General features: G+C 47.4%; 1 long non-coding RNA gene across 1 annotated transcript in view; it reads left to right on the top strand.

The window, feature by feature from the left end:
* LOC132248437 (uncharacterized) overlaps positions 1 to 13,918 on the top strand; it is a 31,473-nt gene extending 17,555 nt beyond the window's left edge. The window contains exon 3 of the long non-coding RNA XR_009459632.1: positions 12,431 to 13,918. This is a non-coding gene — a long non-coding RNA (uncharacterized LOC132248437). The remainder of the gene's footprint in view (positions 1 to 12,430) is intronic.
* Positions 13,919 to 15,295: the final 1,377 nt, after the last annotated feature.

Raw genomic sequence — 15,295 nt, 5'->3', positions numbered from 1 at the left:
ACACCGTTACCCTGGAAAGGAGTAGGATGTTGTGGAGTAAATGTAACGTTTGCACTCTTTAAACATTTGTCTGTTAAGAGTCATTGATAGGTGCTCTCATTGCCTTGGGAAAAGGCCCTGTAGCAAAGGCTGTACTTGCAATAATTTTAAATGTATACTGTTAGTCTTGTGGACCCAATAGCAATGGTTTGACGCCATCCTCTGCATGTTTTCCTTGCTGTGCTCCAGCACCGTACCTAGACTCCTGGCAGCCCCGGGTGAACTTTTAGTATCAGGTCCCCCTTTGCCAGAGCTAATGATAGTAATAATTTTAAAATTACCATTTTTGGGCCACCTTTCTGTCCAGGCCCTGAGCAGCTGCCTAGCTTGCCCATGCTTGGGTCTGGCCGTACTCTACTCCTCTTGTTTCTCATGGTAGTAGGTACAAATAGCAGCATGTTTGGGCAAAGCAGTAATGGTAAAGCAGGTTTGCCTGTAGGATTTCTTGTGTACGTCTTGCTGAAAAGCTGTTTAAAAAACTGAAATTTCTGTTGGCACGAAGTCCAGAGGCTCACAGATAGCCTGAAGGAGTTATGTATTTGCTGTCCAAGGGGCAGGCTGTAGTGGGAGGAATGAGTCCAGTTTGAGGGTAAGCTGAGATGTTTCCTCTTGTAGACCAGGCTATTAAACAGAAGACAGTGATTGCATTCTGGAAGTCAGTCTGGCTGTGAAGTGAATACTTTAGTCAGTGCCCTAATGAACCAGATGACTGGAAGCTGCAATGGCAGCTGGTTTTAGTAAGTCATTCCAAAGCCATTACCCCTTAACAGAAGGCAAGCCTTATCGATGCAGCTAAAAAGGAAAAGTTGGTTGAACTCATGCAAACGCATTGTCCAGACAAAACCTGGTATTATTCAGTCTCCAGGATTTACCTCTGAAGCGCTTGTAAATCCATGTATAGCAGTAAGTACCGGCTGGATCAGGTTAGCAATTTCACATTGTTCAGAGTGTTGTTTCGGATGTCAGGCCTCCACTGCAGAGTAGAACATCTCCTCGGTCTACCTACGAGGTGTCCTGGGTTGAAAACCAGTCTGAGCTGGTTTGTGCGCAGCTTGTTGCAAGATCACAGGAGGAAGGGTTGTTTCTCGCCTGATGGGGAACAAACGCAGGAAGCTTCACCCAAACAGCTGTTGACTTGTTAGTGATGTTGCCTGCTTTACCCCCCCCCTGCTCTGCAACAAGGTTATTTGGCATGTGAATTCAGCATGGCCGAGCTGCATGTCCTCACACTGGGACTTGTGACCAAAATGGTGCTTATAAGTTGCAGGGTTTCTGTGTGGAAAGGGCCAGTCTTTGCTAAAAGCCAGAGGCACTTGCTTGCAGAGGGACAGAAGGAGGCTCTACCTAACCTGAACTGAGCAGACCTCTGATGTAAAAGCCCCTTAGGAGGAGCAGGGCATGGAGGGAAGGAATTACCTATAAGTATTTGGTTTCTCCTCCCTTCCCTAACCCTCCCCCATCTATCTGTAAACCTTGTGTGTTTTTTAAAAGTAGAGGAATTTTTTAATACATTTCCTTCACTAAGCCACAAGCTCCTTGCTTTAACTGTCCTGTGGTCCCTGAAGGGTATAACAAGAGGCACCTCAGCTCACCTGGCCAGGTGGACACGGGAAGGAATGGGTTTAATGAACCAGGAAAGGGGCTCACAAGGACCAAGATGCTTGTTTTAAGGCAGTGTTTCCCAAACTTTTGATACCTGGGATACACTTTTTTTTTCTGAATGAAAATTGTTGGCATGCTTCATTCTGACACACAAAACAGGCATGGGTATCGGTGTGAGTGCCACTATACAAGTTGTATACAACCTTTGGGCCCTATGGCCTAAATGAGTGATGTTGAGTCAGTCTGTGGGCCCAATCGTGCCACATGGGGAGGGTGTACAGAGCTTGGAAATTTTAGTGGAGGGGAGGACTTATAGTGTTAGTTGTTACCACTCCCAAATTTCCAGACCCATGGGGAGCCCCCCATGGCATGGCTTTGTGGGTTGACTCTGATGCTAAAAAAGGATAATTTTTTTGTGCCATACCCTTTGGGAATTGCTGTTCTAGGGTCTACGTGCCTTGGCTGTATGGTGCCTACTGTCTTGAGGGGTGTCAGGGATGGTCTGCTTCTGAGAGTTTGGTAATGCTGAGGCCGCTAGCCTCGTAGGTACAGCTCAAATGGCAAAGAGACAAATCCCAGGCACTCACTCCTGCTCTGCATATGCCACTTGTTTCTTGGCTGTAGTCTTGGGTTTGTCACAGAGGTGCTATAGGCATACAATGAATGACCAGTGCAAAGGGCAATCTTAGTCCAACAGAGTTTAGCAGCCTGTGGGGTTCAGCTGTTGTATTCCTTCTTGACAGGCTGGTATCCAATCAGAGAGCGGGACTGGACCAGGTTGTGACAGGTCTTTCAGATACGTGTATTATTAAGGAGAGCAGCAGGGACCAGCAAGATGAGAAGCTGGATGGCTTCAGCAGTAAATGGAGTACTCCCTGTTTGGCTGTTGGCACCAGAGACTTGAATTCTTGCATCACTTCCTTAAAATGCAGACCCGGCAGTGACCTGTCATTCTCAGTCAAAGTAGCATTTCCCACAAAGATTCTTCAAGGGGCTTGAACTTTCCTAGGACTTGTTTATTTCAGGCAATATAAAACAAAATATGCACTTATGGCTCAGATGTTTTTGGCCATAGAAATGTGAGCTAGCGTGCCAGCTGTCCATGTGGACAGAAGTTCTCTGGGGTGTGTGAACGTGCAGGACTCTTCACTGACCAAAATTGCTGCAGTTAGTTTTCTTCATAAATATGTTTCTTCCCCATAATAACATCTGGGCTTTTTCTTTTTCCGGTCTTAAAAAGAACATGTGGGGGGAAATTTTAGGGAAGGTGACAATAGGGGTATCTTTTTTTTTTTTAGTTTCCAGTGTGCTTGATAATGAATGGATGGGATTGAGCTGTGGCAGAGCATGAGAGAGCCCTTTAATTTTCCTGGTGAAAGATCGTCAGCTGTGGCTCTGCCTCTGGGAAGTAAGTAGTTTAGTTGCCAGGATCCTTTACATCCTCTCTGATAAGGATGATGGATGTTGTTACCTTTACCCTGTGTGATGGATGTCCTCATTTTTATAGGTGGGGAACATGAAGCAGAGAAGTCATGCCTATTGGCTATAGGGCTCGTCAGCACCACTGTGTCTGTTCATCCAAGTAAAGGTAGGGTTGGGCACGCCAGGCCCCACTTGCCTGCAAGTTCACTGCTTGCCCCTAGCAGTTGCTCTTGGGTATAACTCACTTGGGCAACTTCTGAGTTTGGGCCTCATGAGTAGGCAGGGGAGTTGGCCCTGTTTTCACTGGGACCCATTGCCCCAGTGGGTAGACATGCCCATAGAGTTCCAGAGAGGGCTTCAGTTTTCTCTTCCCTTCCTTTGACACAAAGGAACTATCCTTCAAAACACACTCTTGGGGAGCCCAGTGAGTGAGCGTCTCACTGTGAACTAAAAAGCAGGGTCCGCATGTAGGCAAAGCATTCCCAACCCCACTCCCCATCTGACTAGTTCCTTTCCAAGTAGTGGTTTTCTGCTCTTGTTGGCCTGTTCTTGAAGAAGCCACTCAAACTCTGCAGCTGAATGATGTGAATCTTGAGCCTGAGGAACTACTGTCTCTTTGGTGAGACATATGGTGTCAAGAGACAATGATTTTGTTTTGTTTTGTTTTTTATTTCTCTTTCCTGTGGGCCACTTCCCTTTTCTTATTGGACTGGCCATTTCATCAAATCTCGGCACTTGGATGACTGAAGTTTCCCTGTTCTTCTTTATACCATAGATAGAAATGTCCCTGTGAAGGTGCCTTCCTTAGGAGCCCCAGCAAATGGAGAAGTGCCAGGTTCTCCTTGTTGACTAGGGTGCCTTTACTCCTCTGTACAAATACCTCACTCTATTGGTGACTTGAGCTGGGTTTTCCAAGTCCGTACTGGGTTTCCCGAGGCTGGCTTGCTTTGTTGTGTATAAGTAATCAGTAAAGGAGTAATGCAAATATGATGTTTTGCTGTGAATGATTTCTTGTGTTGGAGTTTCCCAAACTGGTGGGTTCCAGGCCTTTGGTCCTATGGTGCTGGCCCTGATCCTAGGTTCCAGTTCTTTTGAAATGTGTCCAACTCCTTCAGCAAAGATGCCTAGAAACTAGGAACAGGAGCCGAGGTAACCGTGCCTTGGGACTATTCCTGTATAATGGGAGTAGTCATCAGAGAGGAATTTCCAGGAAGTCATTGCATCTAGGGAAGAGAAGAGGACGGGGGTGATCGGCATGTTCAGGAATGAAAGGGAAGGGAGCCAAGACTAAGGGAGGCTCAAACAGGAGTGGGAAAAGGAACAGTAGGCAGAGAAGGTTATGCCAGGGAGGGAGGGGGATGAAAGGGAAAAGTTAGCGGCTTTCTGTACTTTTACTTTTCAAGAGGCTAATGCATCAGTGATATTAACAGCATCCATGCTGGAAAAATCTGCAACACACTTACTTTTCTATATAAACAGCTGTTCATCGGGACATTGCACAGTCCTGAATATGCCTGCAGATAGAACTCATGTGACAATCTTTCTGTTTTAAGATGTGGGGCTCACACTTAGTAAGATTTAGAGTCCACTGGTTCATAGCCTGGTGTGTACAAAAGCTAGTAGTTTAACTGCAGGCGGGTGGGGGGATTTTTGGTAATATGAATTCTGTTGCTCGCTGACTCTTGCTCTAAACTTCAAAGCCTCCTGAAATCTCCTAACTAAAAACTGAGCCAAAGCAGTCAGGAGAATTCAGCCCAGAGAGCAGCTGTAAAACAAGGCATGGAGCTTGCAACTCAGATCAACAGTCTTCTTTATGCAACGTTGCTTTTTCCCTGTCTGCCTGTCTTGCAAACTTTCCCCTCTGCCAGACTCGGAAATTCTTAAGATGCTGAATTATTACTGCCCCTAAGTTTGATTCATGTGGCCTCATCTGGATATAATTTGTTAACAAACTAAAGTGAATCACTGGAAAGACATTTTAGACTGCAATCTATATCCAGTTCCTTTACTACAACAGAAATTCAGGCGTTCCCTGAAGAAGGCTGCTATAAAGTTCATTACAGTTTGGCTTTTTGAGCAGAAATGTTTTCTGAGAATGAATGGGTCTTCAGTCACTATCCCCTGCACTTATAGATTCATAGATGTTAGGGTCGGAAGGGACCTCAATAGATCATTGAGTCCGACCCCCTGCATAAGCAGGAAAGAGTGCTGGGTCTAGATGACCCCAGCTAGATACTCATCTAACCTCCTCTTGAAGAGCCCCAGGGTAGGGGAGAGCACCACCTCCCTTGGGAGCCTGTTCCAGACCTTGGCCACTCTAGCTGTGAAGAAGTTCTTCCTAATGTCCAATCTAAATCTGCTCTCTGCTAGCTTGTGGCCATTATTTCTTGTAACCCCCGGGGGTGCCTTGGTGAATAAATCTTCACCAATTCCCTTCTGTGCCCCCGTGATAAACTTAAAGGCAGCCACAAGGTCGCCTCTCAACCTTCTCTTGCGGAGGCTGAAAAGGTCCAGTTTCTCTAGTCTCTCCTCTTAGGGCGTGGTCTGCAGGCCCTTAACCATACTAGTGGCCCTTCTCTGGACCCTCTCCAGGTTATCCGCATCCTTCTTGAAGTGTGGCGCCCAGAATTGCACACAGTACTCCAACTGCGGTCTGACCAGCGCCCGACAGAGGGGAAGTATCATGTCCTTGGACCTATTCGTCATGCATCTGCTGATGCACGATAAAGTGCCATTAGCTTTTCTGATGGCTTCGTCACACTGCCAACTCATGTTCATCTTGGAGTCCACTAGGACTCCAAGATCCCTTTCCACCTCTGTGCCACCCAGCAGGTCATTCCCTAGGCTGTAGATGTGCTGGACATTTTTCCTCCCTAGGTGCAGCTCTTTGCGTTTCTCCTTGTTGAACTGCATCCTGTTGTTTTCTGCCCACTTGTCCAACCTGTCCAGATCTGTCTGCAGCTGTTCCCTGCCCTCCGCGTGTCCACTTCTCCCCATAGCCTTGTGTCATCTGCAAACTTGGACAGAGTACATTTCACCCCCTCGTCCAAGTTGCTGATGAAGACATTGAAGAGTATCGGTCCAAGGACCGAGCCCTGCGGGACCCCACTGCCCACACCCTTCCAGGTTGAGACCGATCCATCCACTACGACTCTCTGGGTGCGACCCTCTAGCCAATTCGCCACCCACCGGACTGTGTAGTCATCCACATCACAGCCTCTTAACTTGTTCACCAGTATGGGGTGGGATACCGTATCGAAGGCCTTCCTGAAGTCTAAGTATACGACATCCACCCCTCCTCCTGTGTCCAGGCGTTTCGTAACCTGGTCATAGAAAGAGACTAGATTGGTCAGGCACGATCTGCCCGCCACAAACCCGTGCTGGTTTCCCCTCAGCGTAATTTGTCCTGCCGGACTCTCACAAATGTGAGCCTTGATAATTTTTTCAAAGACTTTGCCAAGGATGGAGGTGAGACTGACTGGTCTATAGTTGCCTGGATCCTCCTTCCTCCCCTTTTTGAAAATGGGGACCACGTTGGCCCTTTTCCAGTCCTCCGGGACTTGGCCCGTGCGCCACGAGCGTTCGAATATTCCCGCCAGTGGCTCTGCAATGACGTCGGCCAGTGCCTTCAGCACCCTCGGATGGAGCTCATCCGCGCCTGCCGACTTAAAGGCATCCAGTTCTTCCAAGTGACTCTGTACCATCTCAGGGTCTACGCATGGTAGTCTGGCGCCTTGCTGCTGCCTCTCTACAACCCCAGTGAGAGACTTGTCGTGCCCCTCACTTAGGAGCACTGAGGCAAAGAACTCGTTGAGGAGTTCAGCCTTGTCCCCCCTGTCTGTCACCAATTGTTTCTGCCCATTTAGCAGGGGTCCTATTCCTCCCTGGGCCTTCCTTTTACTCCCTACATATCTAAAAAACAATTTCTTGTTGTCTTTTACTTGGGTTGCCATCCTCAGCTCCATGGTAGCTTTGGCCCGTCTAACTGCCTCCCTACAAGCACGAGCAGAGGAGGTATATTCGTCTTTGGTGATCTCACCCTGTTTCCACTTTTTATGTGCTCCCCTTTTGGCCCTTAGGCTGCCCTGGATTTCTCTGGTCAGCCAGGGAAGCCTCCTGGCCCCTTTCCCTCTTTTGCCTCGCTCGGGGATCGTCTTGCTTTGTGCCCAAAGGATCGTTTCCTTTAGGCACAGCCACCCTTCTTGGGCTCCCATCCCTTCAAAACTCCTACTCTGCAGTGCGTCCTTGACTAATCGCCTGAGTTCATTGAGATCAGCTTTCCTAAAGTCTAGCACTTTCACCCTACTAGTTACCTTACCCACTCAACATCTTATGATGAATTCTATTATTTGGTGATCACTGTCCCCCAGATGGCTACCGATCTGGAGGTCCCCTACCATGTCATCCCCCGTTGCCAATACCAGATCCAGTATGGCATTCCCCCTAGTGGGACCGTGTACCTCCTGTGTCAGGTGGAGGTCCTGTACACAGGTTAGAAACCTGCGTGAGCAGTGGGACTTTGCTGTCTGCGACTCCCAGCAGATGTCCAGGTAGTTTAGGTCCCCCATGACTACCGCCTCTTTAGCTTTTATGGTCTCCGACAGTTGCCTCAGGATCCCCGCATCTCTTTCTTCCCCTTGATGTGGGGGTCTGTAGCAGACCCCTACCACCAAATCCCTTTCTCCTTGCCCCCCATGTAGCCTAACCCACAATCCTTCTACTTCCTCAACCTCGGATTCTGTCTTGATGAGGGTTGATGTATATTGCTCACTGACATAGAGCGTAACCCCTCCCCCTTTCTTCCCCACCCTGTCCCCACCACTTGTCAACTGAAGATGCATGTAGTGCCCAAGAAGCCCATTTTTGTTGTATTTGGCGATAGTCAGTCATACTTGAGACCAGCCTGAAAGGATTTGTTTGGAATTGGCAGCTCTCTTGAACTTTTTGAGGCTTATATAACACCCTCTGCAAAAAAGGTTCACAAAAGCTTACAATAAAATAGATGCAATATTAAAATGAGGTGGTATATACCCAAATTTCTCAAGCAAGGCCCCAACTTCCCCTGGCTTGCTAACTGCCTGCCTAAGTAGGAAGATCTTGCAGCAACTCTTGTCCAATTCTTGTGGCCCTGAAAGGGGGTGGAGGGTAGAGTTCCACAGTAGAGGAGTTACTATCAAGAACAACCTCCCCCATGCTCTTGTCTAGTGAAATTGGTACAAAGGTGGTAATAGCAGGAGGATGCCTCTGGCTGACTTTAGGGATTAAGATAGTACATAGTATCATTCCCACAAATTCAGATCGGCCAACAAGAACTCACACTAGTGGCTGGATGTGTTTATTAGCTAAATTAGGAGCCTAATCTTGCCAGGTATAGAGACCTTCTATAAGGTTCTATGTATCCAGCTCCCATTGAAATCAGTGGCTTTAAAGATGTTCAGTACTTTGACCTTTTTGTTGGTGGAAGCTCAGGTACATTTCTTTCCATGAGTATTCTGGTCTTATTGACCATAATTCTGTTGTTTTTCCCAAATCGCTTCAAGATTCCCTTGTTGCTCCAGAGATATTACCCAAGAGGCCAGTTCCTTTGAGCATGTCTGCATAAGACTGTTAATTAGCCTCCCATTTCTTAGCTTCTTCACCCACCCAATCATCTTCTAGCCTCTGCTGTTGCTTTCAGTGGTACAGATCCATACATTGGAGAAATGCTAGACCCCTTAGTGAAGGGGGCCAGCAGACCTAGATGATATGCCAGTCACTGGAAGGACAAGCAGTCTCCCCAGTTTTGCTTCCAATGGAGCTTCTCTTGTGGTAGCAATAATGCGATGTTTTTAGGTAGTAATCTATTAGGCAATGTCTCGGGGTAAAACGTTTTCAAAAGTAATCAAGTTCCATTTTCAAAAGTGACTTGGGGACCTTGGCCCAGATTTTTCAGGACGTAGGCATTAAATACGCAGTTACTAAAACTTGAAATCAACAGGTAATAGCACCTATGTCTTCTTTGAACAGGAGATGGATGCCTGATCCCTTCTGGAAAGGGGTTGGAAGAGATTTCCAGGGTCCTCTGGTTTAACTTGCATGAATGGAGAAATGCTACTCCTAAATCATCCCTATCCAATGCTTCTCCAACCTCCTCTTTGAAAACCTCCAAAGAAGAACATGCCACAACTTCCCTGGGCTGTCTTTTGCCTACTGTTCTAACCATAAGAGTCTTTTTCTGGGTCCTAATCTAAATATACTTTGCTGCAATTTCAATACCACTTGTTTGGTACTTATCCGAGTCTTTAGACACTCCCCTCAAGCCTGTCTCTTTGAAGAACCGTGAGGTTTAAACTCCTAACTCCCAGATCCTCAGAAATTTTTAAATACTTCACCCAAGGAAATTGGTGCGAGTAATATTTTTTTAAAGACCTTTAGCAATCTGGTCTGAAGTGTTGCTTATGTGCATTCTATTCAGGCTGTCCTCGTGTCTGATACAAGAGGAAGTGGCAAAAATAGTCAGGAAAAAAAAACTCACTTGCAAACCTTGTGAGGCTTATTTATTAACTTTGGTAAAGGTTAGAGACACTCGAGCAAAACGGAAGGGACTGAAATAAAATGAAATGAGCAGAAGGGATAAAGAAAGGAACTGAAAAGTTTGTCAATGTCCATCGCAGAGGGTTCAATAACAGCATCATGTAATGTCAGAGTGGAAATGCAAGTCATTCTGAGACTATGGAGGGGGCCAGATATTATGAGACTTTCATGCACAGTACAAATAACAGAACAGGAACTTCAGTGGAAGTGCAGCCATTTAGGAATTGAGGCAACCGCTCCTTATCAGCCGACAACTGTTACACTGGATATGAAATTGTTTTCCTCACCTACTGTCTAACCCTACCATGTATGTCATAGGGGAGATTTTAAATTGGATGAATATAATTAATCCTTTGGCAGGTGACCTGCTTACCAGGATGAACTGTTTGCACCGTGCATGGAGGAATGTCAGGAGACCACTTGACGTGACTGGGCACTCCAGTTAAAGTTCGTCCTTGAGATGGCACCACCAGCTTCCCTTCATTGTCTACAGAAGAGTTATTGAGGGCGAAATGTGCAGGAGTAGCAAAAGGAGGCTTTCAGCCTGATTGAAAGGGCAGGATGGTTCAGGGGTTAAGGTGCAGGTATCAGGCCTACTTGAGCCTGACTGTAGTTCTCACATCTGCTACAGACTACTTGTATGACATTGGCAAGTTGCTCACCTAGATCCAATAAGGGATTGAGGTACCTAAAGCAGGGTTCAGGTGCATTTGGGGCTCTGATGTACAGCACTACAATATGAATCTCCATTTAGTTGCTGCCTGACTTAGAGGTACTGAATGTCACTGGGCTTCTCTGTGTTTGGCTTTAAAGTTCTTTGTGTGCCCAGAAATGCCCCAATATGAACAGTTCCAGGTCAACAACTCAATTGGGAAAAGTAAGATGTGTGTTCCAGTTGCTGTGCCAATGACTATTTAATTGTAAAATACCTGAACAGTCCTGGAAACCAGGTCTCCCCTTTTCAACTGGGTGTTATAATGCTCCCTCTCTGGTTCCACTAATCCTGCTTTCTTTGCTGTATAGTTGCTCAGCCTCGAGAGGAGAGGGAAGTGAGAGGAGATGTGGGTTTGGACCCCTCAGGCTTAGGAAGAAATTAAATCCAGTTTTCCCATTTTGTGAGTGAGTGGTCTAACCACTAGACTGTTCAGAAATGGTTGAGGGGAAGGGCAGTGCTGTCACCACTTCAGAAGGGAGAGCCTTAGGCTAACTCCATTCTCTACAAGGATGGATGTAAGGATCTTCTCTCAGGAGAGTATGCGGGGCACTGATTCCTGGGTGGATAGAGTCTCATCCTCGCAGCTGTGATTCAGGCAGTATCTCAGCTCTGTAGAGAGGTGGGCTTTAAGATACTGTCTTTTCTGGAGCATCTCATATTGGCTAGCCCTAGGCAGCTCCTGTTACAATATGTGGACTTCATTTTGAGGCACTGAAGGGGAGGCTACACTGCAGTGGCAGTGTGCCCCAGAAACTATGTTCTGAGCATACCCTGCCTATGCAATCTGGACAGGTTGGAAAAGTAAGCATAACAGGATAGGATGCAGATCAACAAAGATAAATGCAAAGTGCTGCACCTAGGGAGAAGGAATCACCAGCACACTTACAGCCTGGGGAAGACCTTCACAGCAGCAGAATGGGATCTTGGAGTCATAGTTGACTCCAAGGTGAACATGAGTTGTCAATGTGACAAAGTGATCGACAAGGCTAACCGCACTTTATCAACCTTGAGAGGGCTCAGAGGAGGGCCACTCGTATGATTAGGGGCTTCCAGGCAAAGCCTTACGAGGAGAGATTGAGGGACTTGGATCTTCAGCCTCCACAAGAGAGGGCTGAGAGGCGATTTTGTGGCTGCCTACAAATTCATCAGGCAGGGGCAGCAAGGAATAGGAGATGCTCTGTTTACCAGGGAACCACTTGAAGTAACTAGGAACAATGACCACAAACTGACAGACAGCAGACTTATGTTAGACGTCAGGAAGAACTTCTTTATGGTAAGGGTTGCTAGAATCTGAAGTGGGCTTCCAAGGGAGGTCATCTATGAATCTATGCACTCCCATCTGTGAGGCTCTGGGAGTGTCCTTGATCACTGTGGCTATGTATACGTGAGATGCTGACTGCACGATCATTACTGCTTAGTCATTTAGTACTTGTACATACTAAATGAACTTGTATGTACTAAATGACTGCACAGTAACCACAATTACTGCGCAGTAGTGGCACCAAATGGCTTTTATGTGATGCTGACTACGCAGTAGCTCATTACAACAGCATTGCATCACGCTTTGTGCCATGCAATACTACTGCACAGTAGTAATGAGCTACTGCACAGTCACTGTCTTGTGTAGACATGGCCTGTGTCAGATAACCTTGAGAGGCATATCTTGGAGCCTCGTCGCAGTCCTTGTTTTGGGTTTGAAGTACAACCTACCTAGCTGAGTTTGGAAACGTGCTTGCTGGGACATGACCCAACTCTCTCTCTCTCTATGTACTGCACAAGGAGCCCAGGCACCCAATGTGGGGTTTTGGACTCATGTCTGAGGGTCTACAAATTGAGAGCTGCAAGCTTTAACATGTGGGCAGGTAAATCATTTACTAGATTTCATCCTTAACCTGTTAGTGCCTTGGTTTTGTATCTAAATATAGCACAGCCCTACTTCACCTGGTGCTGTGGAGATAGTATATTCATGACTAAAGCACTCTGATACTTGCCTGAGATGGTGTCCCTGGGGTATAAGCATGGGGGCTATGCAACCCCAGAGGAAAAACCCCGCAAGTAAAGGTTACTTGCCCCCTTTAGGGCTCCGCATGTCAGACGAGGAACACCGACAAGAGAAGCCCGTGAGGTTTGTAAGCTGTGCCTATATACAGCTGGGGCCAGCAGGTGACGTCGCAGACTATCACTGGCCGGCCAGGATAAAAGCCGGCGCCAGCTGAGAGCGGGAGAGGCAGCGGAGGTTGCGGATGCTCTCCATGTTGGCAGCAGTCAGCACCAGCAAGGGCAGGGAAGCCCCGATCGGGCAGAGATTCCCAGGTAGTAGCGGCTGCAGGAAAACTCCACACTAGTCACAGGCAACACTGGTGTGAGGAAGTGACTGTGCTCTAGGAAGAGCAGGGAGAAGAACTGGAGATGATTGATACTCTCCACACCGGGCACTAACAGACTGGGTTGTGGGAGAAGGACCAACTTAGAGAAAGAAGTATAAGAAGCTCTCAGCAGGGATAGAGAGCAGAGCAGCCTCGTGGGACACAGACAGGCGCATGCTCTAGGACTGGGCAAGTATAATAGGCAGTCCAGCCTGATCTTTTCTTTTTGTGCCTGCCTTTTTCTTTATGTCCTTTCTTTTCATTTTCCCCCTGACCTGTGTACTCCTTGGTTGTCTTCTGCTTTGTTTTGTTATCTTGTTGTATTTTCTAAGTAATCCTATGTTGAGGGGTCCAAGCAACAGCTGGACGACGGTCTGCTTGCAAGAGTCGACAGGCATCCAGCATTGATCAGGAGACACCTGCAGGAGAGAGGAACATCCAGCAGACCCATAGTCCACTAGGAAAAGGAGAGACCTGATACTAGAGATCGTGTGGCAGATGAGGATCATCAAGACCGGAGGGCCGGCCACATTGAGATCAGGTAGCCTGCCAGAGGCTGGCATATGGAAGGGGCATAGGGGAGGTGGAGCCCTGTGAACATTCATCAGGAAGAATGACCAACCTTGAGGGACCTTTAACGGGAGACCCCACCACTGAAGAAACACTCAGTCATGGCAGGCAAGTTCTGGGGTCCTCCCCAAGGTGATCGGGGCCCCTGTCATAGGTTGCATGAAGCCTCCCTGCACCTATCATCAGGTGCCCGTGCCAAGGCAGCGCGTGGATGGATACTAGAGGCGAGGTGGGCACAGCTGGTATCCAAACAGCTTGTTATTTAGTGGGGGGAAGTAAAGGCAAACAGTTCTGGTGACATTCCTAATGGCAGAAACGGGTACTATATACATGATGGGCTCAGTTCATCCTTTGTACAATTTCACTGATTTGTGCAAGATTCTCCCAATGATGAATTTGGTTTGCTACAACTTAAATTAGGTTATTAATCAGCTGCAAGGAACAGCTGGCTCTGCAAAACTGAAGCCTTTGATGTCAATGGGGCTACCATTTTGTTTCCAGTTCTTTAGCATATCAATACAGCTGAATAGCAGGCTGCATATTTTATTGATTTCTTGGTCTGTAACAAACTTAGAAACATGCCTTGCTGCAGGTGGAAGCATTGTCTGACTGAAATAAATAACACTGTGTGGGTGCTTAAAGCATGTGTGAATGGGTGTGAGCCTTTGCAGGATTAGGGTCCTACATGCTAGTTCAGTTTCTGAGCAATTGGTTTGAGCTGTCTGGACTGTTCAGGTTTCATTTTCCTGGCAGAAATGGCCTTGGCTATCGTTAGACTAAGTAGAATGAATCTTTGCTGAAAACATTGCCCTATTCATAGTTTCGTAGTTGGTAGGGTCGGAAGGGACCTAAGTAAATCATCAAGTCCGACCCCGTGCCATGGGCAGGAAAGAGTACTGGGGTCAAACAACTCCGGCTAGGTGATTTTATTTAGCCTCCTTTCGAAGACCCCCAAGATAGGAGTGAGAACCACTTCCCTTGGAAGTTGGTTCCAGATTCTAGCTGCCCTGACTGTGAAGTAGTGCTTCCTAATATTTAGCCTGAATCTACTCTCCATCAACTTATGGCCATTGTTTCTTGTTACTCCTGGTAGGGCTTGGGGGAACAGGGACTCTCCCAATGCCTGCTGGTCCCTCTTGGCCAGTTTGTAGATGGCCACCAGATCCCCCTCAGCCTTCTCTTGTGGATGCTGAACAGGTTCAGGTCCCGTAGCCTCTGCTCGTAGGGCCTGCCCTGCTGCCCCCTGATCATGTGGGTGGCCCTCCTCTGGACCCTCTTGTTGCTGTCCACATCCCTCCTGAAGTGCGGCCCCGAGAACTGGATGCAGTACTCCAATTGCGGCCTGACCCATGTTGCATAGAGGAGGAGGATCACCTCCCTGGACCTGCTCATGATGCATCTGTAGATGCATGACAAGGTGCAGTTGGCCTTCCTAACTGCATCTTCACATTGGCAGCCCATGTTCATTTTGAAATCAATAATGATTCCAAGATCCTTTTTTGCCTCTGTGCTGATGAGAAGGAGTTTCTCAGCCCATAGGTATGCTGCTGTTTGTTGTATTGAAGTTGCTATACAAGGAAATGGAAATGAAATGAACCCAGTATGGGCAGAGCATTACCACTGGGATAGCATCCTATACACATACTCCTGCATTCAAAAAGAAGTTGGTGCTCTGAAAGCACACGTCTGATACTGAAAGCTGTGCTCTTACTGTATTTTGTCAAGCTACATTTTACCACTCATTGTTTAGTGCAGGGTTGTCAAATATGTGGCCTGCAAGCTGGATGTGGCCTGTGGAGCCATCTGATTGTGCCCATGGGTTGTTGGATCAGTCTCTGCCCTGTGCACAGCATGTGGTGTGTAGGTTGGATCTGGAGCCACGTGCGCTGCAGGTGGTGCAGGGAACAGACTGGGGTGCCACATGCAGCCTGTGCCTTGGACCTCCTGTGCCACATGCAGGACTAGATCCAGCCCCTGAGGTTGGCGCATGTGGTGCACAGGCAAGACC

Source organism: Alligator mississippiensis, chromosome 2 (genome assembly GCF_030867095.1).
Source record: "Alligator mississippiensis isolate rAllMis1 chromosome 2, rAllMis1, whole genome shotgun sequence".
Classification (NCBI taxonomy): domain Eukaryota; kingdom Metazoa; phylum Chordata; order Crocodylia; family Alligatoridae; genus Alligator; species Alligator mississippiensis.
This window is presented reverse-complemented; position numbering and strand designations above follow the sequence as displayed.